Raw genomic sequence first — 13,953 nt, 5'->3', positions numbered from 1 at the left:
CGCCTGCTTCAGCGCAATGGGACAGCTTAAGGTAAGGTAAAAACCTCCTCTGCTGAAGAGAAACATTTCGTTGTAAGCGGGTTCCATCAGCATGGCCACCTTTTCTCAGCTGGCATTACTGGAGGGCAGTCTGTTGGCAGACTACCCTGAGGCCCTGCTTCCCAGGCTGTGATACACACACGCCGCCTGCTTCAGCGCAAAGTGACAGCTTATGGTAAGTTAAAAACCCTGTGTTGGCAAGTGCCTTCCTATACCTCGCACAAGCACAAGCATATTGGCCATTGTTCAAAGGCTTTCCCCCAAGCTTCACACGTTTGTTCCCATCTAGCCTCCGAAGGCCGAGTTGACCTAGCTAGGAATCAAAGTTCAGCAAAGGTACTCAGGGTGCTGGTGACCGCAGGTTGTTTCACCAGGCAGCCCAAATCGATTACATCCATACACAATAGAGTAAAGGCCTCACCCTTCAAGCCCACGTCAATTTCATAGAGAAAACACCAGGCCTCGGTGTGCTTTCCTGTGGCAAGGAAACTTTGCTTGCATTCCTTAGGAGGCACAGTGGCTCAGGACTGCCCTACCCCAAGGACTCAGGCGGTGCAGCCCGACTGGTTGAGATCAGCCCTTCTGGCTCTCACGGATGAAACCAACTAGGAAAAGAGCCTCTCCTAACCTGGGGAACGTGGTGGCTTTTCCTAGTCTTCAAAGGAACAGCACTCTGAGGGAGAGGAGCTGCTGACGTGTGGTAGCAAAATCTCCTCTGCTGAAGAGAAACATTTCGTTGTAAGCGGGTTCCCTCAGCCTTGCCACCTTTTCTCAGCTGGCTATACTGGAGGGCAGTCTGTTGGCAGACTCCCCTCAGGCCCTGCTTCCCAGGCTGTGATACACACACGCCGCCTGCTTCAGCGCAATGGGACAGCTTAAGGTAAGGTAAAAACCTCCTCTGCTGAAGAGAAACATTTCGTGTAAGCGGGTTCCATCAGCCTTGCCACCTTTTCTCAGCTGGCATTACTGGAGGGCAGTCTGTTGGCGGACTCCCCTGAGGCCCTGCTTCCCAGGCTGTGATACACACACGCCGCCTGCTTCAGCGCAGAGGGACAGCTTAAGGTAAGGTAAAAACCCTGTGTTGGCAAGTGCCTGCCTAACCCTCGCACAAGCAAAAGCATATTGGCCATTGGTCAAAGGCTTTCCCCACAAGCTTCACACGTTTGCTCCCATGTAGCCTCCGAAGGCCGAGTTGACCTAGCTAGGAATCAAAGTTCAGGAAAGGAACTCAGGGTGCTGGTGACTGCAGGTTGTTTCACCAGGCAGCCCAAATCGAGTACATCCGTACACAATGTAGTAAAGGCCTCACCCTTCAAACCCACGTCAATTTCATAGAGAAAACACCAGGCCTCGGTGTGCTTTCCTGTGGCAAGGAAACTTTGCTTGCATTCCTTAGGAGGCACAGTGGCTCAGGACTGCCCTACCCCAAGGACTCAGGCTGTGCAGCCCGACTGGTTGAGATCAGCCCTTCTGGCTCTCACGGATGAAACCAACTAGGAAAAGAGCCTCTCCTAAGCTGGGGAACGTGGTGGCTTTTCCTAGTCTTCAAAGGAACAGCACTCTGAGGGAGAGGAGCTGCTGACGTGTGGTAGCAAAATCTCCTCTGCTGAAGAGAAACATTTCGTTGTAAGCGGGTTCCCTCAGCCTTGCCACCTTTTCTCAGCTGGCTATACTGGAGGGCAGTCTGTTGGCAGACTCCCCTGAGGCCCTGCTTCCCAGGCTGTGATACACACACGCCGCCTGCTTCAGCGCAATGGGACAGCTTAAGGTAAGGTAAAAACCTCCTCTGCTGAAGAGAAACATTTCGTGTAAGCGGGTTCCATCAGCCTTGCCACCTTTTCTCAGCTGGCATTACTGGAGGGCAGTCTGTTGGCGGACTCCCCTGAGGCCCTGCTTCCCAGGCTGTGATACACACACGCCGCCTGCTTCAGCGCAGAGGGACAGCTTAAGGTAAGGTAAAAACCCTGTGTTGGCAAGTGCCTGCCTAACCCTCGCACAAGCAAAAGCATATTGGCCATTGGTCAAAGGCTTTCCCCACAAGCTTCACACGTTTGCTCCCATGTAGCCTCCGAAGGCCGAGTTGACCTAGCTAGGAATCAAAGTTCAGGAAAGGAACTCAGGGTGCTGGTGACTGCAGGTTGTTTCACCAGGCAACCCAAGTCGAGTACATCCGTACACAATGTAGTAAAGGCCTCACCCTTCAAGCCCTCGTCAATTTCATAGAGAAAACACCAGGCCTCGGTGTGCTTTCCTGTGGCAAGAAAACTTTGCTTGCATTCCTTAGGAGGCACAGTGGCTCAGGACTGCCCTACCCCAAGGACTCAGGCTGTGCAGCCCGACTGGTTGAGATCAGCCCTTCTGGCTCTCACGGATGAAACCAACTAGGAAAAGAGCCTCTCCTAAGCTGGGGAACGTGGTGGCTTTTCCTAGTCTTCAAAGGAACAGCACTCTGAGGGAGAGGAGCTGCTGACGTGTGGTAGCAAAATCTCCTCTGCTGAAGAGAAACATTTCGTTGTAAGCGGGTTCCCTCAGCCTTGCCACCTTTTCTCAGCTGGCTATACTGGAGGGCAGTCTGTTGGCAGACTCCCCTGAGGCCCTGCTTCCCAGGCTGTGATACACACACGCCGCCTGCTTCAGCGCAAAGGGACAGCTTAAGGTAAGGTAAAAACCCTGTGTTGGCAAGTGCCTGCCTAACCCTCGCACAAGCAAAAGCATATTGGCCATTGGTCAAAGGCTTTCCCCACAAGCTTCACACGTCTGCTCCCATGTAGCCTCCGAAGGCCGAGTTGACCTAGCTAGGAATCAAAGTTCAGGAAAGGAACTCAGGGTGCTGGTGACTGCAGGTTGTTTCACCAGGCAGCCCAAATCGAGTACATCCGTACACAATGTAGTAAAGGCCTCACCCTTCAAGCCCACGTCAATTTCATAGAGAAAACACCAGGCCTCGGTGTGCTTTCCTGTGGCAAGAAAACTTTGCTTGCATTCCTTAGGAGGCACAGTGGCTCAGGACTGCCCTACCCCAAGGACTCAGGCTGTGCAGCCCGACTGGTTGAGATCAGCCCTTCTGGCTCTCACGGATGAAACCAACTAGGAAAAGAGCCTCTCCTAAGCTGGGGAACGTGGTGGCTTTTCCTAGTCTTCAAAGGAACAGCACTCTGAGGGAGAGGAGCTGCTGACGTGTGGTAGCAAAATCTCCTCTGCTGAAGAGAAACATTTCGTTGTAAGCGGGTTCCATCAGCCTTGCCACCTTTTCTCAGCTGGCTATACTGGAGGGCAGTCTGTTGGCAGACTCCCCTGAGGCCCTGCTTCCCAGGCTGTGATACACACACGCCGCCTGCTTCAGCGCAAAGGGACAGCTTAAGGTAAGGTAAAAACCCTGTGTTGGCAAGTGCCTGCCTAACCCTCGCACAAGCAAAAGCATATTGGCCATTGGTCAAAGGCTTTCCCCACAAGCTTCACACGTTTGCTCCCATGTAGCCTCCGAAGGCCGAGTTGACCTAGCTAGGAATCAAAGTTCAGGAAAGGAACTCAGGGTGCTGGTGACCGCAGGTTGTTTCACCAGGCAGCCCAAATCGAGTACATCCGTACACAATGTAGTAAAGGCCTCACCCTTCAAACCCACGTCAATTTCATAGAGAAAACACCAGGCCTCGGTGTGCTTTCCTGTGGCAAGGAAACTCTGCTTGCATTCCTTAGGAGGCACAGTGGCTCAGGACTGCCCTACCCCAAGGACTCAGGCTGTGCAGCCCGACTGGTTGAGATCAGCCCTTCTGGCTCTCACGGATGAAACCAAGTAGGAAAAGAGCCTCTCCTAAGCTGGGGAACGTGGTGGCTTTTCCTAGTCTTCAAAGGAACAGCACTCTGAGGGAGAGGAGCTGCTGACGTGTGGTAGCAAAATCTCCTCTGCTGAAGAGAAACATTTCATTGTAAGCGGGTTCCATCAGCCTTGCCACCTTTTCTCAGCTGGCTATACTGGAGGGCAGTCTGTTGGCAGACTCCCCTGAGGCCCTGCTTCCCAGGCTGTGATACACACACGCCGCCTGCTTCAGCGCAAAGGGACAGCTTAAGGTAAGGTAAAAACCCTGTGTTGGCAAGTGCCTGCCTAACCCTCGCACAAGCAAAAGCATATTGGCCATTGGTCAAAGGCTTTCCCCACAAGCTTCACACGTTTGCTCCCATGTAGCCTCCGAAGGCCGAGTTGACCTAGCTAGGAATCAAAGTTCAGGAAAGGAACTCAGGGTGCTGGTGACTGCAGGTTGTTTCACCAGGCAACCCAAGTCGAGTACATCCGTACACAATGTAGTAAAGGCCTCACCCTTCAAGCCCTCGTCAATTTCATAGAGAAAACACCAGGCCTCGGTGTGCTTTCCTGTGGCAAGAAAACTTTGCTTGCATTCCTTAGGAGGCACAGTGGCTCAGGACTGCCCTACCCCAAGGACTCAGGCTGTGCAGCCCGACTGGTTGAGATCAGCCCTTCTGGCTCTCACGGATGAAACCAACTAGGAAAAGAGCCTCTCCTAAGCTGGGGAACGTGGTGGCTTTTCCTAGTCTTCAAAGGAACAGCACTCTGAGGGAGAGGAGCTGCTGACGTGTGGTAGCAAAATCTCCTCTGCTGAAGAGAAACATTTCGTTGTAAGCGGGTTCCATCAGCCTTGCCACCTTTTCTCAGCTGGCTATACTGGAGGGCAGTCTGTTGGCAGACTCCCCTGAGGCCCTGCTTCCCAGGCTGTGATACACACACGCCGCCTGCTTCAGCGCAATGGGACAGCTTAAGGTAAGGTAAAAACCTCCTCTGCTGAAGAGAAACATTTCGTTGTAAGCGGGTTCCATCAGCCTTGCCACCTTTTCTCAGCTGGCATTACTGGAGGGCAGTCTGTTGGCAGACTACCCTGAGGCCCTGCTTCCCAGGCTGTGATAGACACACGCCGCCTGCTTCAGAGCAAAGTGACAGCTTATGGTAAGTTAAAAACCCTGTGTTGGCAAGTGCCTTCCTATACCTCGCACAAGCACAAGCATATTGGCCATTGTTCAAAGGCTTTCCCCCAAGCTTCACACGTTTGGTCCCATCTAGCCTCCGAAGGCCGAGTTGACCTAGCTAGGAATCAGAGTTCAGCAAAGGTACTCAGGGTGCTGGTGACCGCAGGTTGTTTCACCAGGCAGCCCAAATCGATTACATCCATACACAATATAGTAAAGGCCTCACCCTTCAAGCCCACGTCAATTTCATAGAGAAAACACCAGGCCTCGGTGTGCTTTCCTGTGGCAAGGAAACTTTGCTTGCATTCCTTAGGAGGCACAGTGGCTCAGGACTGCCCTACCCCAAGGACTCAGGCTGTGCAGTCCGACTGGTTGAGATCAGCCCTTCTGGCTCTCACGGATGAAACCAACTAGGAAAAGAGCCTCTCCTAAGCTGGGGAACGTGGTGGCTTTTCCTAGTCTTCAAAGGAACAGCACTCTGAGGGAGAGGAGCTGCTGACGTGTGGTAGCAAAATCTCCTCTGCTGAAGAGAAACATTTCGTTGTAAGCGGGTTCCATCAGCCTTGCCACCTTTTCTCAGCTGGCATTACTGGAGGGCAGTCTGTTGGCAGACTCCCCCGAGGCCCTGCTTCCCAGGCTGTGATACACACACGCCGCCTGCTTCAGCGCAAAGGGACAGCTTAAGGTAAGGTAAAAACCCTGTGTTGGCAAGTGCCTGCCTAACCCTCGCACAAGCAAAAGCATATTGGCCATTGGTCAAAGGCTTTCCCCACAAGCTTCACACGTCTGCTCCCATGTAGCCTCCGAAGGCCGAGTTGACCTAGCTAGGAATCAAAGTTCAGGAAAGGAACTCAGGGTGCTGGTGACTGCAGGTTGTTTCACCAGGCAGCCCAAATCGAGTACATCCGTACACAATGTAGTAAAGGCCTCACCCTTCAAGCCCACGTCAATTTCATAGAGAAAACACCAGGCCTCGGTGTGCTTTCCTGTGGCAAGAAAACTTTGCTTGCATTCCTTAGGAGGCACAGTGGCTCAGGACTGCCCTACCCCAAGGACTCAGGCTGTGCAGCCCGACTGGTTGAGATCAGCCCTTCTGGCTCTCACGGATGAAACCAACTAGGAAAAGAGCCTCTCCTAAGCTGGGGAACGTGGTGGCTTTTCCTAGTCTTCAAAGGAACAGCACTCTGAGGGAGAGGAGCTGCTGACGTGTGGTAGCAAAATCTCCTCTGCTGAAGAGAAACATTTCGTTGTAAGCGGGTTCCATCAGCCTTGCCACCTTTTCTCAGCTGGCTATACTGGAAGGCAGTCTGTTGGCAGACTCCCCTGAGGCCCTGCTTCCCAGGCTGTGATACACACACGCCGCCTGCTTCAGCGCAAAGGGACAGCTTAAGGTAAGGTAAAAACCCTGTGTTGGCAAGTGCCTGCCTAACCCTCGCACAAGCAAAAGCATATTGGCCATTGGTCAAAGGCTTTCCCCACAAGCTTCACACGTTTGCTCCCATGTAGCCTCCGAAGGCCGAGTTGACCTAGCTAGGAATCAAAGTTCAGGAAAGGAACTCAGGGTGCTGGTGACCGCAGGTTGTTTCACCAGGCACCCCAAATCGAGTACATCCGTACACAATGTAGTAAAGGCCTCACCCTTCAAACCCACGTCAATTTCATAGAGAAAACACCAGGCCTCGGTGTGCTTTCCTGTGGCAAGGAAACTTTGCTTGCATTCCTTAGGAGGCACAGTGGCTCAGGACTGCCCTACCCCAAGGACTCAGGCTGTGCAGCCCGACTGGTTGAGATCAGCCCTTCTGGCTCTCACGGATGAAACCAACTAGGAAAAGAGCCTCTCCTAAGCTGGGGAACGTGGTGGCTTTTCCTAGTCTTCAAAGGAACAGCACTCTGAGGGAGAGGAGCTGCTGACGTGTGGTAGCAAAATCTCCTCTGCTGAAGAGAAACATTTCGTTGTAAGCGGGTTCCCTCAGCCTTGCCACCTTTTCTCAGCTGGCATTAATGGAGGGCAGTCTGTTGGCAGACTCCCCTGAGGCCCTGCTTCCCAGGCTGTGATACACACACGCCGCCTGCTTCAGCGCAATGGGACAGCTTAAGGTAAGGTAAAAACCTCCTCTGCTGAAGAGAAACATTTCGTTGTAAGCGGGTTCCATCAGCCTTGCCACCTTTTCTCAGCTGGCATTACTGGAGGGCAGTCTGTTGGCAGACTACCCTGAGGCCCTGCTTCCCAGGCTGTGATACACACACGCCGCCTGCTTCAGCGCAAAGTGACAGCTTATGGTAAGTTAAAAACCCTGTGTTGGCAAGTGCCTTCCTATACCTCGCACAAGCACAAGCATATTGGCCATTGTTCAAAGGCTTTCCCCCAAGCTTCACACGTTTGTTCCCATCTAGCCTCCGAAGGCCGAGTTGACCTAGCTAGGAATCAAAGTTCAGCAAAGGTACTCAGGGTGCTGGTGACCGCAGGTTGTTTCACCAGGCAGCCCAAATCGATTACATCCATACACAATAGAGTAAAGGCCTCACCCTTCAAGCCCACGTCAATTTCATAGAGAAAACACCAGGCCTCGGTGTGCTTTCCTGTGGCAAGGAAACTTTGCTTGCATTCCTTAGGAGGCACAGTGGCTCAGGACTGCCCTACCCCAAGGACTCAGGCGGTGCAGCCCGACTGGTTGAGATCAGCCCTTCTGGCTCTCACGGATGAAACCAACTAGGAAAAGAGCCTCTCCTAACCTGGGGAACGTGGTGGCTTTTCCTAGTCTTCAAAGGAACAGCACTCTGAGGGAGAGGAGCTGCTGACGTGTGGTAGCAAAATCTCCTCTGCTGAAGAGAAACATTTCGTTGTAAGCGGGTTCCCTCAGCCTTGCCACCTTTTCTCAGCTGGCTATACTGGAGGGCAGTCTGTTGGCAGACTCCCCTGAGGCCCTGCTTCCCAGGCTGTGATACACACACGCCGCCTGCTTCAGCGCAATGGGACAGCTTAAGGTAAGGTAAAAACCTCCTCTGCTGAAGAGAAACATTTCGTGTAAGCGGGTTCCATCAGCCTTGCCACCTTTTCTCAGCTGGCATTACTGGAGGGCAGTCTGTTGGCGGACTCCCCTGAGGCCCTGCTTCCCAGGCTGTGATACACACACGCCGCCTGCTTCAGCGCAGAGGGACAGCTTAAGGTAAGGTAAAAACCCTGTGTTGGCAAGTGCCTGCCTAACCCTCGCACAAGCAAAAGCATATTGGCCATTGGTCAAAGGCTTTCCCCACAAGCTTCACACGTTTGCTCCCATGTAGCCTCCGAAGGCCGAGTTGACCTAGCTAGGAATCAAAGTTCAGGAAAGGAACTCAGGGTGCTGGTGACTGCAGGTTGTTTCACCAGGCAACCCAAGTCGAGTACATCCGTACACAATGTAGTAAAGGCCTCACCCTTCAAGCCCTCGTCAATTTCATAGAGAAAACACCAGGCCTCGGTGTGCTTTCCTGTGGCAAGAAAACTTTGCTTGCATTCCTTAGGAGGCACAGTGGCTCAGGACTGCCCTACCCCAAGGACTCAGGCTGTGCAGCCCGACTGGTTGAGATCAGCCCTTCTGGCTCTCACGGATGAAACCAACTAGGAAAAGAGCCTCTCCTAAGCTGGGGAACGTGGTGGCTTTTCCTAGTCTTCAAAGGAACAGCACTCTGAGGGAGAGGAGCTGCTGACGTGTGGTAGCAAAATCTCCTCTGCTGAAGAGAAACATTTCGTTGTAAGCGGGTTCCATCAGCCTTGCCACCTTTTCTCAGCTGGCTATACTGGAGGGCAGTCTGTTGGCAGACTCCCCTGAGGCCCTGCTTCCCAGGCTGTGATACACACACGCCGCCTGCTTCAGCGCAAAGGGACAGCTTAAGGTAAGGTAAAAACCCTGTGTTGGCAAGTGCCTGCCTAACCCTCGCACAAGCAAAAGCATATTGGCCATTGGTCAAAGGCTTTCCCCACAAGCTTCACACGTCTGCTCCCATGTAGCCTCCGAAGGCCGAGTTGACCTAGCTAGGAATCAAAGTTCAGGAAAGGAACTCAGGGTGCTGGTGACTGCAGGTTGTTTCACCAGGCAGCCCAAATCGAGTACATCCGTACACAATGTAGTAAAGGCCTCACCCTTCAAGCCCACGTCAATTTCATAGAGAAAACACCAGGCCTCGGTGTGCTTTCCTGTGGCAAGAAAACTTTGCTTGCATTCCTTAGGAGGCACAGTGGCTCAGGACTGCCCTACCCCAAAGACTCAGGCTGTGCAGCCCGACTGGTTGAGATCAGCCCTTCTGGCTCTCACGGATGAAACCAACTAGGAAAAGAGCCTCTCCTAAGCTGGGGAACGTGGTGGCTTTTCCTAGTCTTCAAAGGAACAGCACTCTGAGGGAGAGGAGCTGCTGACGTGTGGTAGCAAAATCTCCTCTGCTGAAGAGAAACATTTCGTTGTAAGCGGGTTCCATCAGCCTTGCCACCTTTTCTCAGCTGGCTATACTGGAAGGCAGTCTGTTGGCAGACTCCCCTGAGGCCCTGCTTCCCAGGCTGTGATACACACACGCCGCCTGCTTCAGCGCAAAGGGACAGCTTAAGGTAAGGTAAAAACCCTGTGTTGGCAAGTGCCTGCCTAACCCTCGCACAAGCAAAAGCATATTGGCCATTGGTCAAAGGCTTTCCCCACAAGCTTCACACGTTTGCTCCCATCTAGCCTCCGAAGGCCGAGTTGACCTAGCTAGGAATCAAAGTTCAGAAAAGGAACTCAGGGTGCTGGTGACCGCAGGTTGTTTCACCAGGCAGCCCAAATCGAGTACATCCGTACACAATGTAGTAAAGGCCTCACCCTTCAAACCCACGTCAATTTCATAGAGAAAACACCAGGCCTCGGTGTGCTTTCCTGTGGCAAGGAAACTTTGCTTGCATTCCTTAGGAGGCACAGTGGCTCAGGACTGCCCTACCCCAAGGACTCAGGCTGTGCAGCCCGACTGGTTGAGATCAGCCCTTCTGGCTCTCACGGATGAAACCAACTAGGAAAAGAGCCTCTCCTAAGCTGGGGAACGTGGTGGCTTTTCCTAGTCTTCAAAGGAACAGCACTCTGAGGGAGAGGAGCTGCTGACGTGTGGTAGCAAAATCTCCTCTGCTGAAGAGAAACATTTCGTTGTAAGCGGGTTCCCTCAGCCTTGCCACCTTTTCTCAGCTGGCATTACTGGAGGGCAGTCTGTTGGCAGACTCCCCTGAGGCCCTGCTTCCCAGGCTGTGATACACACACGCCGCCTGCTTCAGCGCAATGGGACAGCTTAAGGTAAGGTAAAAACCTCCTCTGCTGAAGAGAAACATTTCGTTGTAAGCGGGTTCCATCAGCCTTGCCACCTTTTCTCAGCTGGCATTACTGGAGGGCAGTCTGTTGGCAGACTACCCTGAGGCCCTGCTTCCCAGGCTGTGATAGACACACGCCGCCTGCTTCAGCGCAAAGTGACAGCTTATGGTAAGTTAAAAACCCTGTGTTGGCAAGTGCCTTCCTATACCTCGCACAAGCACAAGCATATTGGCCATTGTTCAAAGGCTTTCCCCCAAGCTTCACACGTTTGTTCCCATCTAGCCTCCGAAGGCCGAGTTGACCTAGCTAGGAATCAAAGTTCAGCAAAGGTACTCAGGGTGCTGGTGACCGCAGGTTGTTTCACCAGGCAGCCCAAATCGATTACATCCATACACAATAGAGTAAAGGCCTCACCCTTCAAGCCCACGTCAATTTCATAGAGAAAACACCAGGCCTCGGTGTGCTTTCCTGTGGCGAGGAAACTTTGCTTGCATTCCTTAGGAGGCACAGTGGCTCAGGACTGCCCTACCCCAAGGACTCAGGCGGTGCAGCCCGACTGGTTGAGATCAGCCCTTCTGGCTCTCACGGATGAAACCAACTAGGAAAAGAGCCTCTCCTAACCTGGGGAACGTGGTGGCTTTTCCTAGTCTTCAAAGGAACAGCACTCTGAGGGAGAGGAGCTGCTGACGTGTGGTAGCAAAATCTCCTCTGCTGAAGAGAAACATTTCGTTGTAAGCGGGTTCCCTCAGCCTTGCCACCTTTTCTCAGCTGGCTATACTGGAGGGCAGTCTGTTGGCAGACTCCCCTCAGGCCCTGCTTCCCAGGCTGTGATACACACACGCCGCCTGCTTCAGCGCAATGGGACAGCTTAAGGTAAGGTAAAAACCTCCTCTGCTGAAGAGAAACATTTCGTGTAAGCGGGTTCCATCAGCCTTGCCACCTTTTCTCAGCTGGCATTACTGGAGGGCAGTCTGTTGGCGGACTCCCCTGAGGCCCTGCTTCCCAGGCTGTGATACACACACGCCGCCTGCTTCAGCGCAGAGGGACAGCTTAAGGTAAGGTAAAAACCCTGTGTTGGCAAGTGCCTGCCTAACCCTCGCACAAGCAAAAGCATATTGGCCATTGGTCAAAGGCTTTCCCCACAAGCTTCACACGTTTGCTCCCATGTAGCCTCCGAAGGCCGAGTTGACCTAGCTAGGAATCAAAGTTCAGGAAAGGAACTCAGGGTGCTGGTGACTGCAGGTTGTTTCACCAGGCAGCCCAAATCGAGTACATCCGTACACAATGTAGTAAAGGCCTCACCCTTCAAACCCACGTCAATTTCATAGAGAAAACACCAGGCCTCGGTGTGCTTTCCTGTGGCAAGGAAACTTTGCTTGCATTCCTTAGGAGGCACAGTGGCTCAGGACTGCCCTACCCCAAGGACTCAGGCTGTGCAGCCCGACTGGTTGAGATCAGCCCTTCTGGCTCTCACGGATGAAACCAACTAGGAAAAGAGCCTCTCCTAAGCTGGGGAACGTGGTGGCTTTTCCTAGTCTTCAAAGGAACAGCACTCTGAGGGAGAGGAGCTGCTGACGTGTGGTAGCAAAATCTCCTCTGCTGAAGAGAAACATTTCGTTGTAAGCGGGTTCCCTCAGCCTTGCCACCTTTTCTCAGCTGGCTATACTGGAGGGCAGTCTGTTGGCAGACTCCCCTGAGGCCCTGCTTCCCAGGCTGTGATACACACACGCCGCCTGCTTCAGCGCAATGGGACAGCTTAAGGTAAGGTAAAAACCTCCTCTGCTGAAGAGAAACATTTCGTGTAAGCGGGTTCCATCAGCCTTGCCACCTTTTCTCAGCTGGCATTACTGGAGGGCAGTCTGTTGGCGGACTCCCCTGAGGCCCTGCTTCCCAGGCTGTGATACACACACGCCGCCTGCTTCAGCGCAGAGGGACAGCTTAAGGTAAGGTAAAAACCCTGTGTTGGCAAGTGCCTGCCTAACCCTCGCACAAGCAAAAGCATATTGGCCATTGGTCAAAGGCTTTCCCCACAAGCTTCACACGTTTGCTCCCATGTAGCCTCCGAAGGCCGAGTTGACCTAGCTAGGAATCAGAGTTCAGGAAATGTACTCAGGGTGCTGGTGACCGCAGGTTGTTTCACCAGGCAGCCCAAATCGATTACATCCATACACAATATAGTAAAGGCCTCACCCTTCAAGCCCACGTCAATTTCATAGAGAAAACACCAGGCCTCGGTGTGCTTTCCTGTGGCAAGGAAACTTTGCTTGCATTCCTTAGGAGGCACAGTGGCTCAGGACTGCCCTACCCCAAGGACTCAGGCTGTGCAGCCCGACTGGTTGAGATCAGCCCTTCTGGCTCTCACGGATGAAACCAACTAGGAAAAGAGCCTCTCCTAAGCTGGGGAACGTGGTGGCTTTTCCTAGTCTTCAAAGGAACAGCACTCTGAGGGAGAGGAGCTGCTGACGTGTGGTAGCAAAATCTCCTCTGCTGAAGAGAAACATTTCATTGTAAGCGGGTTCCATCAGCCTTGCCACCTTTTCTCAGCTGGCTATACTGGAGGGCAGTCTGTTGGCAGACTCCCCTGAGGCCCTGCTTCCCAGGCTGTGATACACACACGCCGCCTGCTTCAGCGCAAAGGGACAGCTTAAGGTAAGGTAAAAACCCTGTGTTGGCAAGTGCCTGCCTAACCCTCGCACAAGCAAAAGCATATTGGCCATTGGTCAAAGGCTTTCCCCACAAGCTTCACACGTTTGCTCCCATGTAGCCTCCGAAGGCCGAGTTGACCTAGCTAGGAATCAAAGTTCAGGAAAGGAACTCAGGGTGCTGGTGACTGCAGGTTGTTTCACCAGGCAGCCCAAATCGAGTACATCCGTACACAATGTAGTAAAGGCCTCACCCTTCAAACCCACGTCAATTTCATAGAGAAAACACCAGGCCTCGGTGTGCTTTCCTGTGGCAAGGAAACTTTGCTTGCATTCCTTAGGAGGCACAGTGGCTCAGGACTGCCCTACCCCAAGGACTCAGGCTGTGCAGCCCGACTGGTTGAGATCAGCCCTTCTGGCTCTCACGGATGAAACCAACTAGGAAAAGAGCCTCTCCTAAGCTGGGGAACGTGGTGGCTTTTCCTAGTCTTCAAAGGAACAGCACTCTGAGGGAGAGGAGCTGCTGACGTGTGGTAGCAAAATCTCCTCTGCTGAAGAGAAACATTTCGTTGTAAGCGGGTTCCCTCAGCCTTGCCACCTTTTCTCAGCTGGCATTACTGGAGGGCAGTCTGTTGGCAGACTCCCCTGAGGCCCTGCTTCCCAGGCTGTGATACACACACGCCGCCTGCTTCAGCGCAATGGGACAGCTTAAGGTAAGGTAAAAACCTCCTCTGCTGAAGAGAAACATTTCGTTGTAAGCGGGTTCCATCAGCCTTGCCACCTTTTCTCAGCTGGCATTACTGGAGGGCAGTCTGTTGGCAGACTACCCTGAGGCCCTGCTTCCCAGGCTGTGATACACACACGCCGCCTGCTTCAGCACAAAGTGACAGCTTATGGTAAGTTAAAAACCCTGTGTTGGCAAGTGCCTTCCTATACCTCGCACAAGCACAAGCATATTGGCCATTGTTCAAAGGCTTTCCCCCAAGCTTCACACG

The sequence above is a fragment of the Eubalaena glacialis genome, chromosome 15 (assembly GCF_028564815.1).
Source record: "Eubalaena glacialis isolate mEubGla1 chromosome 15, mEubGla1.1.hap2.+ XY, whole genome shotgun sequence".
In the NCBI taxonomy this organism is placed as follows: Eukaryota; Metazoa; Chordata; class Mammalia; order Artiodactyla; family Balaenidae; genus Eubalaena; species Eubalaena glacialis.
Note: the sequence above shows the minus strand (reverse complement) of the source record.